Source organism: Artemia sp. Qi Xiang Cuo, chromosome 5 (assembly GCF_049724085.1).
Source record: "Artemia sp. Qi Xiang Cuo chromosome 5, ASM4972408v1, whole genome shotgun sequence".
Lineage (NCBI taxonomy): Eukaryota > Metazoa > Arthropoda > Branchiopoda > Anostraca > Artemiidae > Artemia > Artemia sp. Qi Xiang Cuo.
In genome coordinates this window covers 51,780,967-51,803,044 of record NC_142798.1, presented here as the reverse complement: position 1 = coordinate 51,803,044, position 22,078 = coordinate 51,780,967, and the positions used below count along the sequence as shown (strand labels likewise).

The following is a 22,078-nucleotide window of genomic DNA, read 5'->3' as shown; positions in this document are numbered from 1 at the left end:
TTAGGTATACAGACATTTTTTCGGAGGGGGAGATTTTGTGCCTCAGGTGGGTTTCCATAGAGAGAATTTTCCATGGAGAGGGAAACTTCCGGAGGTGAACTTTCCAGGGGAAGTTTTATGCTGGGGATTTTGACAGAATTCCTATGCGAAATTCCTTTTTATTTGTCTTTTTCCTTTTGAGTGTGTATTCGAATGAAAATTCAAAGTTTTAGTTCCCTTTTTAAGTGACCAAAAAGACTGGAGAGCAGCTAGCCCCCTCCCCCTACTCCCCCCCCCCCAAAGTCGTCTTTTTAAATTTTGAGATAACCATTTTGTCAAGCATAGTTAAAAAATCCAATAACTATGCCTTTAGGGGTAACATGACCACCCACAGCCCATGGAGAAAGGGTAAATGGGCAAGTTATGAAATTTGCCCATAATTAACAATGTTAATTATGTTTTTAATATAATTAAACAATGAATCTTACTTAAGCAAATGATTATAGATCTTTAGATTAGATTAGATTAATTTATTTCAAAACGACCTATTTAAACATGATCAATAGGTAGCCGCCCATGGAAAGACATAAATGCACTGGTAGTGGGCGGTTATCACAACCTATTTCAACATACTCAAAAAATGACTTTTTAAATTCCTAAGTAAATTTTAAACTTCATTTTCACACATACTGATGAACAATCACATAAAACATGGAAAAAAAGAAAAGAAAAAAGGAAAAAAGAAGGTAATAACAAAAGAAAATAAATAATAACATATATCTTCAATCTCTGAATCATGGTTCCTTACCCCCCTAACAAAAAATTCTTTACTTTTTTCTAAGCAGGTGCTGGTGTTCAGCCGCCTTAACACTATCTGGGAGGGAATTCCATACCCCCTGTCCCAGATGTTTCATTTGAAATTCAGTTCGACTTCCATTCCCATATTCTGCTACCGGATTATTAGCATTCCTTGTATAATAGTCATGCAAACCATTATTTTGTCGAAAAAAATCTAAAAACACCGATGGACACACTTCATGTAAACACTGGTAAGTAAAAACGGCAGCCTAGTAGACGTACTTGTCCCACATCCATCACCTTTAATTTCCTAAAACAAGCTACTGTATTATTAGTATCTTTAACGTACTCCCCTATCAATCGGACTGCCTTATTCTGTAATACCTGTACACGCCTAAAATTACCAAAAAATTGCTAGCCCATAACACACAGCCGCGCGATATATAGGAGCTAATAATCGCATGAAAAAGAAGCAACATCACCCGACCTGGAACGAAGTGCTTCAGTTGACGTATAACTCGAAGGCCTGTTGCAACTTTTGATGCCACAAGATCACTGTGACGTTTCCATGACATATTGCAGTCTAGATAAAAACCTAGATACCTTATTAAATTAACATGTTCTAGAGAATTACCAGAAAATTATATTCGCCCACCGAGATATATGGGCTTACCAATTCGACTAAAAACCATAAAACTTGTCTTTTTTACATTAACCGCCAACATACTTAAAGACATAAACACACTTAAATCATTTAATACCATATTTACATTATTAATTAACTCATCCACAGAAACACCACGAAAAGAAATAGCAGTGTTATCTGCGAAAGATGTAAGACACGAATCACAAAGGTAAAATCTCATTGTATCTACATAAACCAAATATAAAAGCGGATTCAGCACAGAAACCTGCGGAACACCACAGTTCCCAAGATATGGACTAGAAGTTACACTATCAATTACAACCTTTATTGAACTCCCCTTTAAAAAAAAATCAAACCAATTCAAACAAGCCCCTTTAACACCTAAAAGCTTTAATCTATTTAGTAAAATACTAAAATCAACCGTATCAAATGCCTTTTTAAGTCTATAAAAACAGTGAGAGTTATTTTTCACTATCAAGACACTGATTCACAAAATCACATAGGTGTTGCAATGCATGTGTAGTTGAGTGACTTTTGCGGAAGCCAAACTGAGTATCACTAAGGATACCATGATTGGTCAAGTTCTGGTAGAGTCGTTGATGAACAACTTTTTCAAGTATTTTCAAGAAAAGGGGAAGGATGGAGATTGGTCTCTAGCTCCCAATATCAGATCTTGAGCCACCTTTGTGAAGGGGAATAACCTTGGCTGTCTTGAGACCTTCAGGAAAGATTCCAGTTTCTAACGACAAATTTATTATATCAACAATACAAGGCAAAAGGTAAACTAAAACTGACTTGAAAGCTCGGAGGTTCATTCCATCTATCCCCGCTGAATTGGAGCTCATGCTTTCAACAATTTTAAGGAGTTCATCACTGGTAAACCTCTCAAACTCAAAGGCTAATCTGTCCCCTCTATCATTTTGAAACTCATACTCGCGGAAGGATACAGAATTCTGGTTATTTTCCTGTTGCACTGTTTGACCAATTTTAGAGAAATAATCTGCAAAATGCTCCGCCACTTGTAGAGGATTGTAGAGTGTAGTCTCATCTGCCTCTATTGAGAGAGGCTCACAACGGCTCTTCTTTGATATCATCTCCCCGATGATCGTCCAGGTTTCTTTCGAGTTACCTTTGGTCTCAGTAAATTTCTTTTCAAAATAATCCCTCTTTGCTCTTCTTCTAAGAGAGTTTACCTTGTTACGGGCTATCCTGAATTCTTAAAAATATTCACTTTTTTCTGTCCTAAGGTATTGTTCATAAAGATGGTTTCTGTTTTCTATTTCATGAACAATTTTAACTCCCATCCAGGGTTTCCGGGTTACATTCTTCCAATCTTTAACGATTTTTAGAGGACATGTATTTTCGTAAATGGGTTATATAATTGAACAGAATGTGTCATACGCATCATCTATATCACCCGTTATTTTGAGAACAGGATCCCAGCTAAATGTACTCAGTTTCCCTGCAAATTTGTCTAAATTAGCCTTTTTCAATTGCCTCACTTTCCTTTTCTATGCTTTGCTTCTAGTTTTTTTTGCCCATAAGTAATCCTCACGATAACAGGGAGATGGTCAGATCCGGGATAAATACCCACATTAGCATAATTGGAATTTAAGAACTAAGAGCTGACAAAAACTTTATCAATAAAAGTAGTTAAATAACTAGAAATTCTTGTAGGTACCCTTACCAACAGCTAAAGATCATAAACCACCGTGTAATTAAAAAATCTCAATTATCACCTTTTAAATCTAGCATGTACAATTGAAAATCACCTGTGCAGATATAATCTAAACCATCACGGGACATAACAGATATTAACAGATCAAAATCATCAATAAATTCGTCCAAGCGAGTGCTAGACAGCTTATACACCAGACAAATAATTATTTTATTCTTTTCAATTTCTAATTCAACACAAAAACTCTCGATCTTTCCCTCAATCCAAACAATCAAATCCTCTCTTATAGAACAATTCAAATTCATCTTTACCAAAAATCCTAGGCTGCCACGATTCAGACTTTCGATTTTTTACCTCCAACGAATAACCTGGAAAAACAAATGACGGAAGAGACTTGTCTGAACTAACAACTGTTTTACAAATAGTAATTAAATCAATATTCTGTGTACAATCTTCAATAAATTGCAGAGTATCAAGATACCCGGTAGTCAAGTGGCAATTCCACGAGCATAAACAAAGAGAGTCCTGCCGTAAAATCGTCGAGGGCACAATATAAGAGCTTTTCTGCCGCGGTTTAAAACTTAAAAAATGGTATATTCGCATCTTTCCCAATCCGGGCAGCTAAAATATCCTCAATCTGGAAAAAATTATTCATATGTCTTCAGACACGTGCCAGTAATTTTCACGCATCAAAATCAACAATTCTCAAAAAAAGAAACGAAATAGCATTAATGAAGAAACAGCTCAACAATGGAACAACAATACAGAACAACACAAAAGAGTACAATAGATAAATAGAAAGGAAAAATATGCATTATTCCCGAAACAGATGGAATCACTGAAATAAGGAAAGCCGAAATGCACGGCACACAAACAACCAAATATCCATCAGAACGTATCTGACAAAAAACAGATTTTTCCCGTAGCAGCTACACCAGGCAACCGAACAAAAATTCGATTAGGTTAGGGGCATCTGTCCGCACATTCTTAACCCCGGATTTATCTCTTGCAGCTTCCGATATTGACTTTTTTCGCTTTGTAAGAAGTTCACTAACAAAACCTCCCGAGCCGGCAAGCCTCGACTTGAGTTTATAAATCTGAAATGCTGTTTCTCTGCTTGCGAACTGTACGATCACTGGCTCTACAACTGGGGTGCTCGAGCTAGAAAGGTTAGCAAGCTTGAACCGATTGACACTCCTGATCTGGTTCACAGAAAATTAAACCCATCTGTTTATTTACAATACTTAGTATAGAAGAGTTCAGATCAACACCAGGTTTTTGTTCTAAATAAATATCGGGAAAGCATTCTAATTCATCAAATGCTGACGGAACCTTCTTTTCTTTGGACAGTTTCACCGTAGCCACATGCTGATCATAGTCCAAAAGATTTGGCTATAAAACTATCTGTAGATCGTGTGTCCCGTAACAAAATACTCTGAACTGATCCGTCTTATTCCTCTCAGCTGATTTGCTGATACTAATAATACACACACGCCATAGCAGATATCTAGCAAACTTCGCCAGGGCCAAATCTCCTACTCGGAAAGACATATTACCAGAAATATGGCATCCTCCGAATCAAAATATTCAAATAAAAACGTAAAGTCTCTAAAATAAACTATGTGTAATGGAATTCAAAATAAACTCCTTAGTACATATCACAGTTCATATAATTATCCAGTAAGCTTATCGCAGATCATTTCTGGTCTTCGTTCTCGGTGCGAACAAAAAGCTCCTCCCACTTCTTCGTGCAGTTATTAATAGCGGGTTTCCACTTGTTTCCGATTGTTTCTCGTAAAGTGCATTATTCGTAATAGCGGGTTTCCACTTGTTTACGATTGTTTCGCGTCTGACTTGTCTACCCGTGAAAAGATCTGACGCCGCTTATGTTTCTACGTTCTCTGGAGCACTCGCACCCCGGTCCGGGTTTTTATAATGGGTGAGATAGGGAATGATCATACTGGATAGTTATATGAACTGTGGTACATATGCATAAATTAATCACTTGCTCGTCGAGATTAAAAAAAAGCCTTAACAGTTTTTTCTTTTATTCCCTTTCTTTTCTTCCTTCTCTTTTCTTTTCCTTTTTTAACTAATGTCTATCTCAGTTGCGAAAGATGAATAATTTTCTAAATAATAAGACATTTATTCTCTATAAGGTTAGAATCAATATTGAAAAAACTGACTTGCCTGAAAATCTAGACGGGTCATAATAGTTATCGAGACTGTAATTGTGTATAATGTGAACGAAAAGGATTAATCACAACTTGCTTCGAATAAATATCAAAGTAATCTAACATATATGATCACGCTTGCCCCCTTCAATATTTTAGCACAAAAATAAAAGTCTGTACCAACGGTACAGTCTCCTAGAACCTCAGGCTCCAAAAACAAACTCTTCGCCAGTCTTCTGTTTTCTTATCACTTGACACTCAAATGAGATGGTTCACTTCGAAGATTAAATGAACGATTAAAGAGAATTGATAAAAACTGTCATGTGATCATTCCAGTACTTGAAGTTTGTATAATCTTTCTTTTGCAGCAGAGAGATGAAACCTTTTAGCAGATTTTTAATCACATTTTGGACAGACCAAAGTTGAAACTTTTTGGAAAATTTGCTGTATTTTAAAACTTTTTTTTAGCTTACTTAGGAAAATATAAATTTACGAGCTTTCAAGGCAAAGGTACCAGAACATCAAAACCAATTAATTATCTGAGTGCCAATGTCACTTCTTCAACTGTATTTGATACCAATACAAAGATTTTAGGGGTTTTACAACATTGGCTTGTCTACATTAGTGAAGTTAATTCTAGTTATTGAGGGTAGGAAAAAGAAAAATGATGACAGAGCCTTGCCCCAAATTTCTAACATCTATACTCTCCAAAAAACTATAAACGTTCGCCTTAAGCCCCGTTCACACGTATGCTTAGCTAAACGTCAATTTCTAACCATCATCATCAGTTTGAACCAGTCATGGCTGCTTATGAAAGAGGAAGTAAGTTATATTGGTAGATAATAGTTACACTTAAAAATCAATGTCTATCTAAGTATGCAAGTAAATTTTTTTTACATAAGTTTATGTCCACCATCAGAAGCTAATTTTGGCAAAAAATGAATAAGTCAAACTTTTTATCATCTCTGGAAGATATTTCAATTAACATCTTTTTTTAAATCTTGGTTCTGACCCTACTAAAGTCGGATTTGATAGGAAATCTTAAGTTAAAGTAGTCGGTGATTTTATTTCTATTTTCAATAAATAGGGCAATAGCCGCTTAGTATCAGTTGATTTTCAATAGATTCGAAAAAAATATCTATATAAGAAATTAGCAAATGTTTAGCTAAAGGAGCTCTCAGAGGCGTTGGTCTTATCGGCTTAGTAAGCAGAACACGCCAGCATTTCTTATTATTATTTTTGTAGCATACTTGCGACCTTGCGCCAAAAAATACCCGTGCACTCAAAAATAGTATGAGTTGAAGCGAAAAATTATAATCGGTCTTGGTTGTAGTCCTCGTGTACCCTGAATTGTTGATATGACCTACGCAAGCACCATTACTACACAAGGGAAAGTAAACTAAATATGTCCAAGATGGGCCCGAATTATTTCGAAAAATTAGGAAAAAGGGTATGGGGATTAAGGATAAGGAAAGCAGATAGTGATTCCTTAGACGGGATATTTATTTAAAAGACTTGATGATCTAGCTGAGAAAATCGACTGCTTTCAAAATTTGAATCGATACTGGAAATAAATTAATAGAAAAAAAAAAATTGAAAATTGTGACCCATGTTTAAATTCTGTTTAGCAGACGAAGGTTAATGCTATTAAATCTGCACTAAGAAGTACTATCTCATAAAACTGATGAAAATAGTAACTACGAATATTTTATTCCATTGACATATTCCCAAGTAAATAAGATTTTTTTATTTATTTATTTATTTTTCTTACTATATACCAAAGGCTGAGAGAAAAACTGCAGACAATTCATAAATTTTAGCGAACACTGATAGGGCCAATAATATTTGAAAAATATATTTTACTTTTTATTTAATTACATAGAACTATTTATTACTTTGTAAAAACAATTTTGAAAGTTATCAAATGTTTGTTTTTAAAAAATAAAGAATTGTTTAAACTCTTTTCTACTTTTGTTAATGGTCATATAAAAATTGCATAAGTTCAAGAATCTCAGTTTTAAGCAGATTCATTACGAGCAAATTGTTTCCTTTGAATATGATTTAAAAAAAAAATTCACTCAATAAAAATTCCCCGTCTTTTTCGCAAGTTAAAGTCATCCTTATACAACAAGTGGCATTTTCCATGACAATTTTTTGGCAGCGATGTCATTTCTAATACAAAAAAGTGTCTCTAATATATCAACTCAGGTCTATAGCGCAGTTGCTGCAAAACTCTCCAAGTTGTCGGTTCCAAGCTTCAACATATTTTTTTTTCTTTTCTTACAGAGACAGAACTAAGTTCAACCAAGGAATATAATATTGTATTATATAACTTTAGTAGGAGATATGAGGATATTTTTGTTGAAAAATGTAAGTCAATATTGCTATATGCATTGGCTAAAGTACCTCCAAATTTAGGGTCAATGACAATATTAATAATTTCTAGGTGTTAAGTTTTCAAGCAGGGGCGTATCGAGGATTTCTGTTCGTGGGGGGAGGGTAGTTTTTTTAGAGGGATTGTACAAATTTTTTTTTTAAATAAATAAAAAATTTGTTTGTAATGCATTTTTGTTGCGTTTTTACGAGTCGAAAAACATTTTGGGGGGTTCGCCCCCCCCCCCAGGATACACCCTTGCATTCCTGTGTCTTGAAAGTCATTTAGTTTTCTCAATTTAAAACTGAACAATTCGTTGAACACAATCGCTTTGCACGGAAACACCAGGGAGTTCTTTTGGGGAGGAGTTTGAGTTTCTAAGTATCTTAAATGAAGATTTTTATGAATTCATTTAACAGAGCAGTTTTAGCCCACTGCAGCGTTTTCAGATATGTCATCCATAAGTTTCAACTAAACAACTGTAACTTTCTATAGGATCCATTTTTAGCTAAAATAGCTACGAGATACACCTCCAAAGATAATAATAAACATTGAGGGGCACTGACTTCCCGTCACCTGGTCTACATCTCGGATCACCATGTGTGCTTCATAGTCTTGCCACGATTGGTACAGTCTCCAAAACGCATGGCAAAGTTCTGCCACACTTGACTCGCGTATTTGATTTTTTAGAGACAGTGACCCCATGGTAAACATATAGTCTGACTCACGAGCAGAAAAATATATTATCAGAGGGCTAGCTCTGCCCATAACTAGAATTACATCATCACATATTTTTTAATCTTTATGTCCAGTTATTAGACTTAAAGGGCGAAGCAATATACATTCCAGGTACAATAATGACCTCATACTTCAGTGAGACTGATATTAGAACTAAATTATATTAAAATTACCCTTTGATCTGAAGGTTCCTAATCAATTATCATAATGGCATTGCAAAGAAGAAAAAACTACACAAAATGTATAAGATGGTTCCATTGTAACTGAACCACAGTGTAACTGAACCCCAAGCAACTGAACCACTGTAACTGAACCACCGTGCAACTGAACCACCGTGCAACTGAACCACCATGCGACTGAACCACTGTGCATCTGAACCACCGTGCAACTGAACCACCGTGCAACTGAACCCCCGTGCAACTGAACTCCCGTGCATTTGAACCCTCGTGCTACTGAACCCTCATGCAACTGAACCCCCTTTAACTGAACCCTCGTACCACTCAACCCCCGTGCATCTCAACCCCATTTAACTAAAGCCCCGTGTAACTCAACCGCCAAGTAACTAAACCACCATGCAACTGAACCACTGTCTAACTAAACCACCGTGCAACTGAACCACTATGCAACTGAACCACCGGGCAACTGAACCACCGTGCAACTGAACCCCCGTGCAACTGAACCACCGTGCAACTCAACCACCGTGCAACTGAACTCTTGTGTAACTTAACCGTCGTGCAACTCAACCACCGTACTTGCATTGAGTAAAACACAAGTTAGAATCTTTACATGTTCAACCTTGTGGGAATTGTTTGCTTTTTTAAGTCTTTATATAAATTACTGTCAAGATGATTTATAAAAATGGTCTGTTTTGTTGTCACATAAAAAAAGAAAATCGGACTTCATAAACTCTAAATCCAGATTTATTTCTCTGTTTTATGTCTGTTAATGGGGGTACCCTTCACCCTGTCACTATCTAAGGGTCTAAGCGTTTACCCCTCTCCCCCGTGGGAAATTTCCCCTCTTCCACACACGGAAGCCCCTCACCTGAGAAATACCCCTCTCGCGGAAATTATGATTTTCAAAATTTTGAAATCTTCTTTGGGTCGCGTTATTTTTTAGTTTAACTGAGAGGTTTTAAGGGAAGTGAAAAAGAGGAATTTATGTGTAAATCTTGCCTCCCCCCTTCTGTGCAAATACTTTCTTCTCATGAAAAATCCTTCAGAAATCCCCCATGCAAAATATTTCCGTATGTTTCCCAATGACAAATACAATCTGTAAGCAATAGACAAATAAAAAAAGCTTAAAAAGGAGCTGAAACTTCTGCAATGGGGTTATCTGATTGTTTTGTAGCTAGGTAGAGAGGGTGATGCCTCAAAGGCTGCATTTTGAAGCCGAAACATCTCAGCTCTTATTGAGACTTCAAATAAATACAGAATTAGCTCTAAGGGAGAGACGACAGGAGAATGGAGGAAGAAATTGTTTGATAATCCCCAGGCATTTCTAGTCTTTTTTATAAGCGGAAAGTGATTGGAGACTAACCAACCGCAAGAGGTATTTTTGGGAGGGGGAGGGGGAGATTTTCCACGGGTAATTTTTTTCTGGGGGGGGGGGTATTTTCCGTGAGGTGTTATTTTCTCTAGGGCTATAATGAAATAAAGGTTGAGGTGGTTAGGGCACGTTGTGCGGATGAAGGAAGACAGATTGCCGAAGGTTGTTCTTTTCGGCCAACCATCTAAGGCTAAACGGAAAGCAGGTCGTCCCCGTCTGGGGTGGGAGGGCGTCATAAAGAAAGATTTAAAGAAAATGGGAACTTCGTGGGCGGGTGTAAAAAGGGAGGCTTTGAATAGATTCGGGTGGAGGAGGATCGTGCGTAGCTGTGTTGGCCTCAGGCGGCGTGGTGCTGCGGTGAGTTTTTAGTAGTAGTAGTAGTATTTTCCTCAAGGGATGTTTTTCACAGGGGGGGGGGGGGTAAACGGCGGCTCTCACTGTCTACATACTGTAATGTTTATTTTACCACTTTGCTTATTTTTTCGTTTTCATTTTGTGGTATTTTCTACGCTCGTAGCTGGTTATCGTTTGGTTTGAAAAAGGTTAATTACCTGCTTCGGTGGAGCCAACACAACAGCTACGTTCTCTTTGTGTTTGGAAACTTTTGGTTTGATTTTTTTTTTCTTAGATGAATCAGGCCTTTCCTGAACGTTGAGTAATAAAAATCTTTAGTGAAGATATCGGAACTTTGAAAATTTAGATAACAAAAAAGTCGCTTTTGGTTACGCTTCCTTTAAATTAATTGAAAAAATTATCTAGATAAACAAATTGTTAAAGAAAAGTAAATAGCCATATTTAAACAAAGAATAGCATAAATAAATTCCTATAATAATTAAAACCCAAAATGATCAGAAATTACTACAAAAAAAAAGAAACCCCAAACGAACAGAAGTTAAAACAAACGATCATAGAAAACATTGGGGTTTTTGGAGAAAAAAAGGCTATAGAGTTACACGTGGAACCCTGGTTCTAACAAACCCCCATTTAACTCAAGCCTCCTTTAACCCAATCCACATTTAAATCAAATCCTGAACCTAAGTCAAGGCCTAAAAATAAGTTTGAACTAAGGCTGATTAATATCCCAAAATCTATTTATCGCTTCATTTGCGGTTTCTAACTTGTATTACTCATCAATGTAGCCCTTAAACCCTCTAAATTGAATGAAACTTTCCGGATTGGGCCTATCGCCAAAAGCATGGCCCGATAAAGTGTTTATTTTGGTTTTATTGCAAACTTTGAACTTTCCATTAGTTCGAAGTCCCCTACGGCCTACCCACAACTTATCCTGAAAGGTCCAACTAATTAACGGAAGCCGTTCTTGAGATATTGCCATGTAACCCTTTTGAGAATGTGCATAAACATAGTCAATTTGATTCAGTTCAATATCCGCCGAAATACTCCTTGAGATCTTCACCTTAATACCCTTAGCTCAGTAGCGGATCCAGGATTTTAGGAAGGGGGTGGCGACTCCTTATGAAACAGTACTAGTATAAATTAACTCAAAAGTACATGACTAATATTTAGGTGAATGCCTCTTCTTGTATTTCGCATTTAGCTATCAGTTCTAGAAAGCTATCCACATAACTACATTTATAGAAACACTTTCAAAATCATAAAACAAATTATCGCCTCCTATTTCCACTATTACCAAATCTATCAATAACGCTTTCTACACTTACGACAATATCACGGTGAACATGAAGAAGAGCAAGTTCGGTGAGTCTTTCCTCCGTCATTTTATTTCTTAGCCACGTTTTCAATCTTCTCAAGGTAGAAGAACGTCGCTCAACAGACACCACACTGAGAAGGAGAGTCATGTAAATTTGACACAGCACTAAAGTACTCGGGAAAATATTAGCATCATAGTTCTGTTTCTGTACGGTTTCCCCTAGTGTTTCAGGTATTATGCTAATACGGATATATTTGTATTGCGGATGAACCTACCATACTTCTAGGATTTTCATTTCTCTAGTGACAGCAGACTCACAAAATGATTGGTAAGGGAAACCCATTACTGACCAGTATCGCTGTGACAAGTCATGAATCGTATTAGCGAATTGTTGTTTGTTCGTTTCCGTACAATTTATTAACAAGAAAATACTGAGCTTAAAAGTGTCCAGCGTTTCAACGGAAAATCAGCTTTTTGAGTCCAAAACAAGTGTGTTCAATAGGGGAATAAAACTAACGATCTATAATATTCCTCGTGTGAGCTGAATGGTATATTAATCCGACTCGTTTACTTTTTCGCTCTCTTTGGGACTGTTATTTCTAAACCTCGCTCGGTTGCCACTTTAGTTACCTCGTCAAATGTGTTTTTAAACTCGCTTTCACTCTCCCGACGCTTGACTTGCAGCTGGGTAAGAAGGTCCTTAAAATGGCTTGCTGCAGACGCGAGGTCTAAGTTCTTCTTCTGAAATAGCCGACTGAGCGGTAAAATTAGTCCAGATATGTTACTAAGAGAGTAAATGGTTACTATCAGGTCGGAGGATGGGACAGCAGTCAATAAGGATTTTGCTTTTGCTCCAGTTGTGCATTCTGCCCAGCCGCTGATGATCTCAAGAGCTTCCACTATCTTAGGGAGCTCTACCACAAACTGCATTAAGGAATCGTGCCTTTCGATCCAGCGCGTTTCACACATGCCAGTTAGCTGTGCTTTCATTACTCTGGTTAAAACATAATTGCGCTTTGCAGAAGCACCAAAAAAGCAAACATTTTTTTTATCCCTCCGATAGAGTTTCTAACACTCTGAATAGAAAAAGTTTTTGACATAGAAAGAATTAAAGTCTGGCTTAAACATGGGCAATGCAGGGTATTCTTTAGTAAATTTTCAACGTGTTTTACAGCACCACAATGTTCTGAAACCATCATAGCACATCCATCAGTGCCTATGCCCACACAATTTTCCAAGTCTAGTCCAAGAGATCGAAGAAAATCCAACACAACATTTCCAAGCGTTTCCCCTTTAATCTTCACGTCTTGTGCAATTGTAATTGTAGCAAAGGGCAATGATCAGTTGTGACTTGTGTGATACATCCGTTGTTTTATCAGCAGTCACACTATGGAACTTAGCATAATGAATTTGTGCAAGATTTCTTTAAGAACCTCTTTGGCACAACATTCAATTAATTCATTCTTTGTTGTTTTGCTGGTACAAATAGCATTTACACCTGATCTTTCCAAATGTTCTTTTAAAATAATATCGCCACTATTTACACGGTACCTTAAAAGTTCTTGAAAGTTCCCTTCGTTTGTCAATGGATCCTTTTCTGCCAATAATTCTCCATCATCTCTATGGCCACGAAGAGCAATGTTCTGTCGACCCAAGAAAACAATTGATTCTACAATTGGCTTCAATCTCGCTCTGTTTTCCTGCACTTGTTGACTACGTTGTTTGTTTACAAGGCTTAAAATGTTGGTTTCAGGTTTGTCATATTTTAGAAAGAAATGTTTGCCTACGTCAACTGAATCGCGGTGATACTGATTATTTTCATGAAACACCAAGTCATCGTCTTTTCCAGTTAGCTTAGCAAAAGTCACAAGGGGCTTCTTTACCAACTTTTGCAATTGATTAGAGCCTCCGACCCCTCGAACGTTAAACAAAACACAATATTTACAGAATAAGCCCCTCATCTTGTTTGAAAGTACTAGCCAATGAAATTCTTCCAAGCGAGTACGATTGAAAAATCTCTTTTCGTCCCTGCCTTGCTTCCTGTAGACTGAATAGAGAAAGTATTAGTTATACAGCGGAATCCACGAGTTCTGAAGCAATTGGTATCACGTACGATCCTCTAATTTCTCAATTCTGTCGATATAGCTTTTGATATCATTTTCGCAGAAAGTGCTTATATTTTCGATGTTTCTGTTAGGCTTGGGGCTACACTCTTCGATTGATGCTAACCAATCATGCACTATCTCACTATTAGTCAAAGAGCTGGAATCACTACTAACACTGTAACTCTCATTATTTCTATCTTCAGTTACGGCGTCCACTCGCCTAGCTTTAGCTTCAGAACCAAAAAAGTTGTCGAGAGTTATCTGCTTTCGCTTTGACATCATAACTGGTTAATATTATCCAAAAATTGTATACTTTTCAAACCCTTATCGCGACTAACCCTAAGGCGTATGTGTTATCGGAGTCATTTCAAGATTTTTGCTTAGTTATTGAATAAGAAACAGGTTTTGACGCGCACACTTTTTGAAGCTTCAACGATTTATGAGATGACAAGCTTCAAAATGCCTTGTAAGTTCGGGTGACACCAAACACTCTAGACAATTCCCTAAAGACTTAAGGCAGAAAGACCAAGTGTCGTCCGATCCTTTTCAAAGATGCGTTGATCCAAGCGTTGATATCACAATCAAGTCACAGAAAATATAATTATAGAAATTTTTGCCCACGCATGGGGGGCGCGATCGCCCCCCCCCCCTGGCACCGCTACTGCCTTAGCTTGCGTAGTAGCAGTAGTAGAATTAGAAGCAGTATGCACATAACGCCTTTTATTCTCTTCAACATTTTTTTCAACACGCCAAACTGTCCCTAGGATATTGCTGGTGCACCCTTTTGACAACCTGTATACAGATGACGTGATTTGATTCAGTTCACCTTCCACCCTCAATATTCCCTGAAAACTTCACCTTCATACCGTTCATTACCGTTAGGTACAGTTGTAATGGTAGTCCCAGTAATAGTATTAGTAGTTGTATTAATAGAAATAGCACTAGTGCTAGTAGCAGCAGTATTATTAACATATTGCCTTTTGATCAGCTGAAGATTCCTCTCATCAAGTTCTAGAAGCTTCAACTTAATACAATTAGCTGTTGCTATCCTATTGCCGATATATCATTTTGATAACCTATATGTTCATGTAGTCCCTTAATTTTCATCTTAATATATTTTCAAACAGTTCGTGGTAACGAACTGTAAGTAAGGAGCGACCCGGCTCAATGGTAACCGAAACTCTAGAAAGCGGTATTTCGATACAAATAGATACATCAAAAGAATCAGATTTTAATTATGAATTCAAATATATAAGTTTCATCAAATTTAATCTTACCCATCAAAAGTTACGTGCCTGAGAAAATTTGGCTGATTTTCGGAAAAAGAGGGGAAAGACCCCTTAAAAGGTATAGAACCTTAATGAAAATCACACCATCATATTCAGCGTATCAGAGAACCCTACTGTAGAGGTTTCAAACTCCTATCTACAAAAATGTGGAATTTTCCATTTTTTTCAAGAAGAAAGATCACGGATGCGTGTTTATTTGTTTTTTTTGTTTTGTTTCTTTTTTCCCAGGGGTGATCATATTGACCCAGTGGCCCTAGACTATCGCGGGAGAGATCATTCGAATGGAAATTAAAAGTTCTAGTGCTCTTTTTAAGTGACCAAAAAATAGAGGGCAACTAGGCCCCTTCCCATGCTCATTTTTTCTCAGAGTCATCCGATCAAAATTTTGAGATAATCATTTTGTTCAGCATGTTCGAAAATATTGTAAGTATGTCTTTTAGGATGACTTAATACCCCGAGGTTCCCGGGGGGGGGCTGAAAGTTATGAACTTTACCCAATATTAACATATAGTATTGGTTTTTGGGAAGTATACAGCCGTTTTCAGGGGAGATTTTTTCTGGTAGTGGGGGGGGGGGAGTTGGTGGGGGGTTAGGAGGGAGGATATATCCATGAAGGAAGTTTTCATTGGGGAAGGGACATTGCTATGAAAGGGACGCCGGACTTCCCAGCATTATTTAAAAAAAGATCAGAAATTAAATATACAAAAACAAGTTTTTCAACAGCACCAGAAGCAACATCAAAACTTTAAACGAACAGAAATATTACATATATGATTGGGTTCACCCCCTAGTCAAGACCTCGCTCTTTAAACCAAAGATTTTTTAGTACTTTCATAAGAGTTATATATTCCAAGTAACAGAAGGTGTTATTAAGCGTCCCTATTTAAAGAATTAGTACATAATCCAAACCTTCGCTGAAATAGCAAGGTACTGAATAGTGGCCGAATCCCCTAATATACACAATGAGAATCTATGAATATATAAGTTCGATTCGCAAGTTGATTAGTAAGCTACGTATATTTGTTACTAATAAAAACGTTCGTAAATAAAATTAAATAAGTTTCGAGAAAGCCATTTAACCAAATAAAAGTAAATTAATATGCAAACTTTGTTTTAATTATTCATGTACGGTGAGCCAAGATCAAAACCTGCATATATTCAAAAACGTTCAAAAATTAAATAAAAAAAAACAGTTTTTTTAACTGAAAGTAAGGAACGACGTTAAAACTCAAAACTAACAGAAATTATTCCTTATATGAAAGGGGCTGTCCCCTCCTTAACGCCTCACTCTTTACGCTAAAGTTTGACTTTCTCACAACTCTATTTTTTTATACAATGAAAAACTTTAGCGTAAAGAGCGAGGCGTTAAGGAGGGGACAGCACCTTTTTTATAAGGAATAATTTCTGTTCGTTTTAAGTTTTAATGTCTTTCCTTACTTTCATTTATAAAACTTGTTTTTTTATTTAATAGCTTACAAGTGGTTGCAATAGAAGTAGCAGTCGAACTAGTAGTAGTAGTAGTTGTTGTAGTAGTAATAGTAGTAAATGTAATTAAAATAGTAATATCAGTAGCGTGCACAGGGCCGGATTTTCGGGGTTATTCCCAAAAATTCGGGCTAATGGAAGAACACAAACACACAACAGAACACAACTGATGAGCGAAAAGGGCTAATGGAAGCAATTAACAGAACACAACTTATGAGCGAAAAGTGATGAAAGAGAGGGGTAATACCAAACTCTCAGCTACCATTCTTGGGAGACACCTGACAGTTTATAAGTGACCATAGAGTTCCTGTGTTGTTTTAAAGTCACTTTTCTGTGAATAGGCAGCGTGGCGGCAGAGTGCACCTGGCGATGATAAATCATATCAGTCCAGTTTTTGTCAAGAAAAAAATTACTCAGTGACAATTTATTGCTCCCCCTGGCATTATGTGTCCCTAGGTCAGGGCCTAGGGACCTAGTGGTAAATCCAGGCCTGAGCGTGCACTATTACTTTTGGTGAATTGACTTTCCCTTTAAGCACTCTCTGAAAGTTCCAACTTAATACGCAAATTCCTTTTTGAGATACGCCATTTTGAAAATCTGCATGCACATAGTTTCTTTTGATTTAGTTCAAGTTCCGCCTCAAACACCCCACTCTGTCAAATTTTCAACTTGATATGCATAGCCTTCATAATGCTAGTTTAATAGTGTAGAGTTCATAGTAGAAGCAGTGGTAGTGATAATAGTGTTGAATAAGTAGTAGTAGCAACAGTAGTAGCAGCAGTATTAATAGCAGTAGTAGCAGGTAGATGCCCCAGAAGTTTCATCTTGATACGCTAAGCCATTCCAAAAAAAATTGCTGATACACCTGTACGAGCGATCTGTATGTTATTGCTAGTTACCAATAGTTAAAATTTAAGGTTTTTATAGAAGGGATGGTCGTAACAACGTTGAAGGAGGCTCATTCGATTGGAAATTGAAAGTTCAAGTTCAATTTTGAAGAATCAAGGGTAATCAGAGGACAATCAGGCTTTCCCTCTTAACCGACATCTGCCCCCCCCCCCAAATACATCCGATCAAAATAAAAATAAATATTTTGTTCAAAATAGTCTAAGGGTCAAATAACCATGCCTTTGGGGTTAACAACCCCAGCAGCAGCATCTGTAAGTTGTTATTTGCTCATTGCTAACACATAAGGTTTTTGTAGAAAACAATTTGAGCATTAAATTTTGGGGGGAGGGGGATCATTCGATTGGAAATAAAAATTTCCAGTGCACTTTTTCAGAGTTAGAAGTGATCGAAGGGTTTTCATCCCACCCTATTTTTTCCCAAAATACATCCGATCTAAATTTTGAGACGGCCATTTTATTTAAAACACTTGAAAGGTTAACTAACTATGCCATCGTTAAATAACTATGGTTCACAACCTTCAGTCTCTAGTGCAAGGGCTGTAATTTAAACAAGTTGCCAGTTGTTAATATAGAAGTTTTTTTTTATCAAGGAAAGGGGGCATGTTTGATCCTATAAATAAAAAAAAAACATGCAGCATTAAGGTCAAACATTAGAGAAATGTCAAGAAGAATGCCAAACACAATCAAAAAGCATTTATTCCTTTATTGGATGTGAAAAGGAAATACCAGGAACATTTTCAATGGCTGATGGTATCAGCCGTCACATTTTTCGGAAAATATTTAGGAGCATCTTCAGCTAAATCAAAAGGCACTATGTGCATCCAGTTGTAAGATACGTTGTATCTGCAAAGAATTGAGAACAGCTGAAGTTGTAATCCCGACAGTAGGAAGATTAAGCCTTCTTAGCATGTTGAATAAATATTGAAAAAAAGGCTGGAGTAAAACCTGTTCACCTCCCAAATCATTTTTATATGCAATCTTCTCAAGGACATCTGATCAAAATTCGCTACTTATATTCACAGATGTCCGATGTATTCAACACACATGTATATTGTTTAATGTCCAGAAAGGTCTTATTTATCTGAAAAAAGAGAAATAAATCTGCCTTAATGGTTTGTGACATCGGATCTTCTTTTTCTTTTCCAAAAATAAAACAAAGCTTTTTTATGAATACTTTTGGCAGGGGTTTTTATCATGAACTTAAGAAACAAACAATTTCAACAAGGTTGAAGATGTAAAAATTCTAACTTGTGTTTTACCCAATGATATTGCCTAATATTTTTAAAGAACTGAAAATCTTAGTTCAGTGGTTCAGTTGTACGATGGTTCAGTTGCACGGTGGTTCAGTTGCACAATGGTTCAATTACACGGTGGTTCAGTTGTACGGGGATTCAGTTGCACGGTGGTTCAGTTGCACGGTGGTTTAGTTACACGGCGGTTCAGTTGTACGGTTGTTCAGTTGCACGGGGGTTCAGTTACACGGGGGTTTAGTTAAATTGGGGCTCAGTTAAATGGGGTTGAGATGCACGGGGGTTTAGTTACACGAGGTTTTAGTTAACTGGGGGTCAGTTACCCGGGGGTTCAGTTACACGAGGGTTCAGTAGCAGGGTGGTTCAGTTACACGGTGGTTCAGTTGTACAGTGGTTCAGTTGCACGGTGGTTCAGTTACACGGTGGTTCAGCTACAGGGGTTTAGTTGCTTGTGGTTCAGTTACACGGTGGTTCAGTTACACGCACACCGTATAAGACAGTGTGAGATGAAGCTTTGCTGAATCGGTACTCGTAACTTCTATTGTGTAATCACTGATTAAACTTAACATTTGACTTTTCATCAGACTTCTAAAGATTGAACTTTATTCATTATTATTATTCTTGTTGTGCCTCCATAAAATAATGTTTGGAACCACTATATCCGCAAGAAAGCGGACGGCCCATATTTGTAAAAAAAAAAAGAAGATAAAACGTCCGTTGCATTGAAATCAAAGTAATTTTTGGAGTTGATTTTTGAATTTTGGGGGGTCAGGTCTCGAGACCCCCTCTGTGAGTTTTTGAATAATGTTGCTGTCCTGGAATTAGGTTAATTAGCATATAGCATTGACAGAATGACTTTTGCTTTTGCTGAGTCACAGCAATCACTGAAAGAGTGTGACAGCTAAGATCGCATTAAAGACATAAGTTTCACTTAATTAAAAACATTATGAATAAGAAAAATATATCTTATTTACAACAAAATTATAAAACTTGAAAATTTTCTTACCAAACAAAGATATTCTAAAGAACCTTATGAAAAATATCTTTGAATTGATTGGACTTCCTGACACAAAACTTTCAGTAATTGTTGAATGATGGAAAGCTAAACTAAATCCATTGATCATTTTAGATTTGTACCTTCAATCGTGGTTGGAGCACCAGCTGCTACAACCTAAAGGACGAAACACAGCCCATAGGAACAAAAAATGAAAACAAATGTGTTAAAAAACAACCAACTAGCAAGTGAGAAATGGTTACCACTTCTAGCTGATTCAGGAATAGTAAAATGTTATTTTGCAAAAGGGTCTTTTTGAAAACAAATTTAAGGGATGTTCAAAAATAGCCTGAAACCATAAGCGCCCTTAAGGGGGTTGGGGCGGGTTCCACTCCTCCCCCCCCCTGGCTGAATGATGCCACCTTATACTTGTAATAATTTTAAAAAAAATCCACACAATAGGTTTTTCAAAGAAAATTAAAGAGCTTCATTAAGCCAAAAATGGGCAGAAGAAAGTGAAATAACCTTCCAAGCGTAAAACTAATACAAATCACTATCGACAGATAAATAAAACTCAAAACAAACAGAAATTAGAATAACTAGCCAAGTCAAACTCAAAACGAGAAAAAATTAGCATTACTAGGGGTGACAAGCCCCGTGCCTTCTCAACGCCAGAACATAATTTAGGCTTTACTGAAAAAAAAAATGACCATAAATTGTCAGTTTAATATAACTATACTGACATTTACTCCTTAAAGTCTTAAATTATTTAAGTAAAAATAAGTGAAAACATTTAAACGTATTTTTTTTCAGTTGAGCACAAATTATGTTCTGATCTTGAGAAGGCATGGGGGTTATCGGCTCTACTAATATTAATTTTTGATCGTTTCGAGTTTGACTCAGCTTTTTATTCTAATTTCTGTTTGTTTTAAGTTTTATTTATTTATTGATAGTGATTTGCGGTAGTTTTATGCTTGGACGATTACTTGACTTCATTTCTGCCCATTTTTGGCTTGATGGAGCTCTTTACTTTTCTTTGAAAAACTTGTTTTGGGGGAAGAGTATTTTTAAATTAATTTCTGTTTGTTTTTTACTCACATTGTCGTTTTCATGAAAAAAAACAAATTTTTTTATCTTTTCGGTTTATTTTCTATAAGAATCCATAGTTTGGCTTGCTATTTGTACGTTGGGAGAAACTTTTTCAACAGTTTTTAATCTTGACACATATAGTATTTTTTAATTTAATTTTATACCTCATCATCTTGGCCTGAAAAAATAAAACCTATTATCATTCCCAAAAGATTCTATCTATGCTCTTTGACAACCTGGATATCTCTATTTATACTCCTTACATTTATAACCTTACACTCTATTTATTTGTTTAAATTGTAAGAGCAAATGTAGCAACAGTAGTAGCCCCAAAAGCTTCAACTTAATACCCCCAGTTGTTCTCGATACATTGCTGAAGTGTCTTATTGGCAACCGCAAACACAATGCTTTTTTGATTTAGTTTTAAAGTAGCATTTAGTTATGTAGCATAAAGGGCCAATTGTATAATTGTGGACGGTTGACATGCCCAATATCCCTATAGTAAAGTTGTTTGGACCGGTCTACTATGCTGAGCAAGATAGTTGTCTCAAAATTTTGACTAGACGTGTTAGGGAAATAAATTGGCTTGAGAGACGGGCTGATTGACCTCCAATCTCTTTTTACTCTTAGAAAGGAAACTAGAACTTTTAATTTAGAATGGAATAAGCTTCTTTAAATTTTTCAATGATATTTCTAGCTATTATACAGTGGTGCTGCCTATGATATTGCTCATATGCCTTTTTGAAAACCTTCAAGTACACAGTTTTTTCGTTTAATTGGAACTCCCCCTAAACGCTTCCTAAAAGTTTTACCTTAATACTCTTAGCGTCATTAGTTACAGTAATTGTAGTGGTAGTATTAAAAGTATACACATATTGCCTTCTGGCTAGTTCAAAATCCCCCACAGCTTACTCTTACAGGTCTAACTTAACAATATATGTTGTTCTTGAGATATTGGTTTGCCACCTTTTTGAAAGTCCACATGCTCATAGTTTGTTTTGATTTAGTTCAACGTCCGCCTAAATATTTCTTCTATCAAACTTTTTGTGGTAACTAACTATAAGTAAGGAGTGACTCGGCTCAAAAACAACGAAAACTCTAAAAACAGAATTTTGATACCATTAGATGCACCAAAGGAATCGGAATAGTATTTTGATTTTAAATATATCAATACCATGATGTTTAGTCTACCCATCAAAAGTTATGCGCCTGAGAAAATTTGCCTTATTTTCGTCAAAAGGGGAAAACAGCCCCTAAAAGTCATAGAACTTTAATGAAAATCAAACCGTCAGATTCAGAGTGTCAGAAAACCCTACTGTAGAGTTTTCAAGCTCCTATCTGCAAAAATGTGGAA

The 22,078-nt window shown here is 36.6% G+C and overlaps 1 protein-coding gene across 1 annotated transcript in view; it reads left to right on the top strand.

Annotated features, from left to right (window-relative positions):
• The first annotated feature begins 7,511 nt into the window (after positions 1–7,511).
• Positions 7,512–22,078, top strand: part of LOC148952247 (uncharacterized) — a 75,484-nt gene continuing 60,917 nt past the window's right edge. Inside the window, exon 1 of the mRNA XM_089088894.1 lies at positions 7,512–7,645. The gene's annotated coding sequence lies outside the window, so the exon portion shown is untranslated. The remainder of the gene's footprint in view (positions 7,646–22,078) is intronic.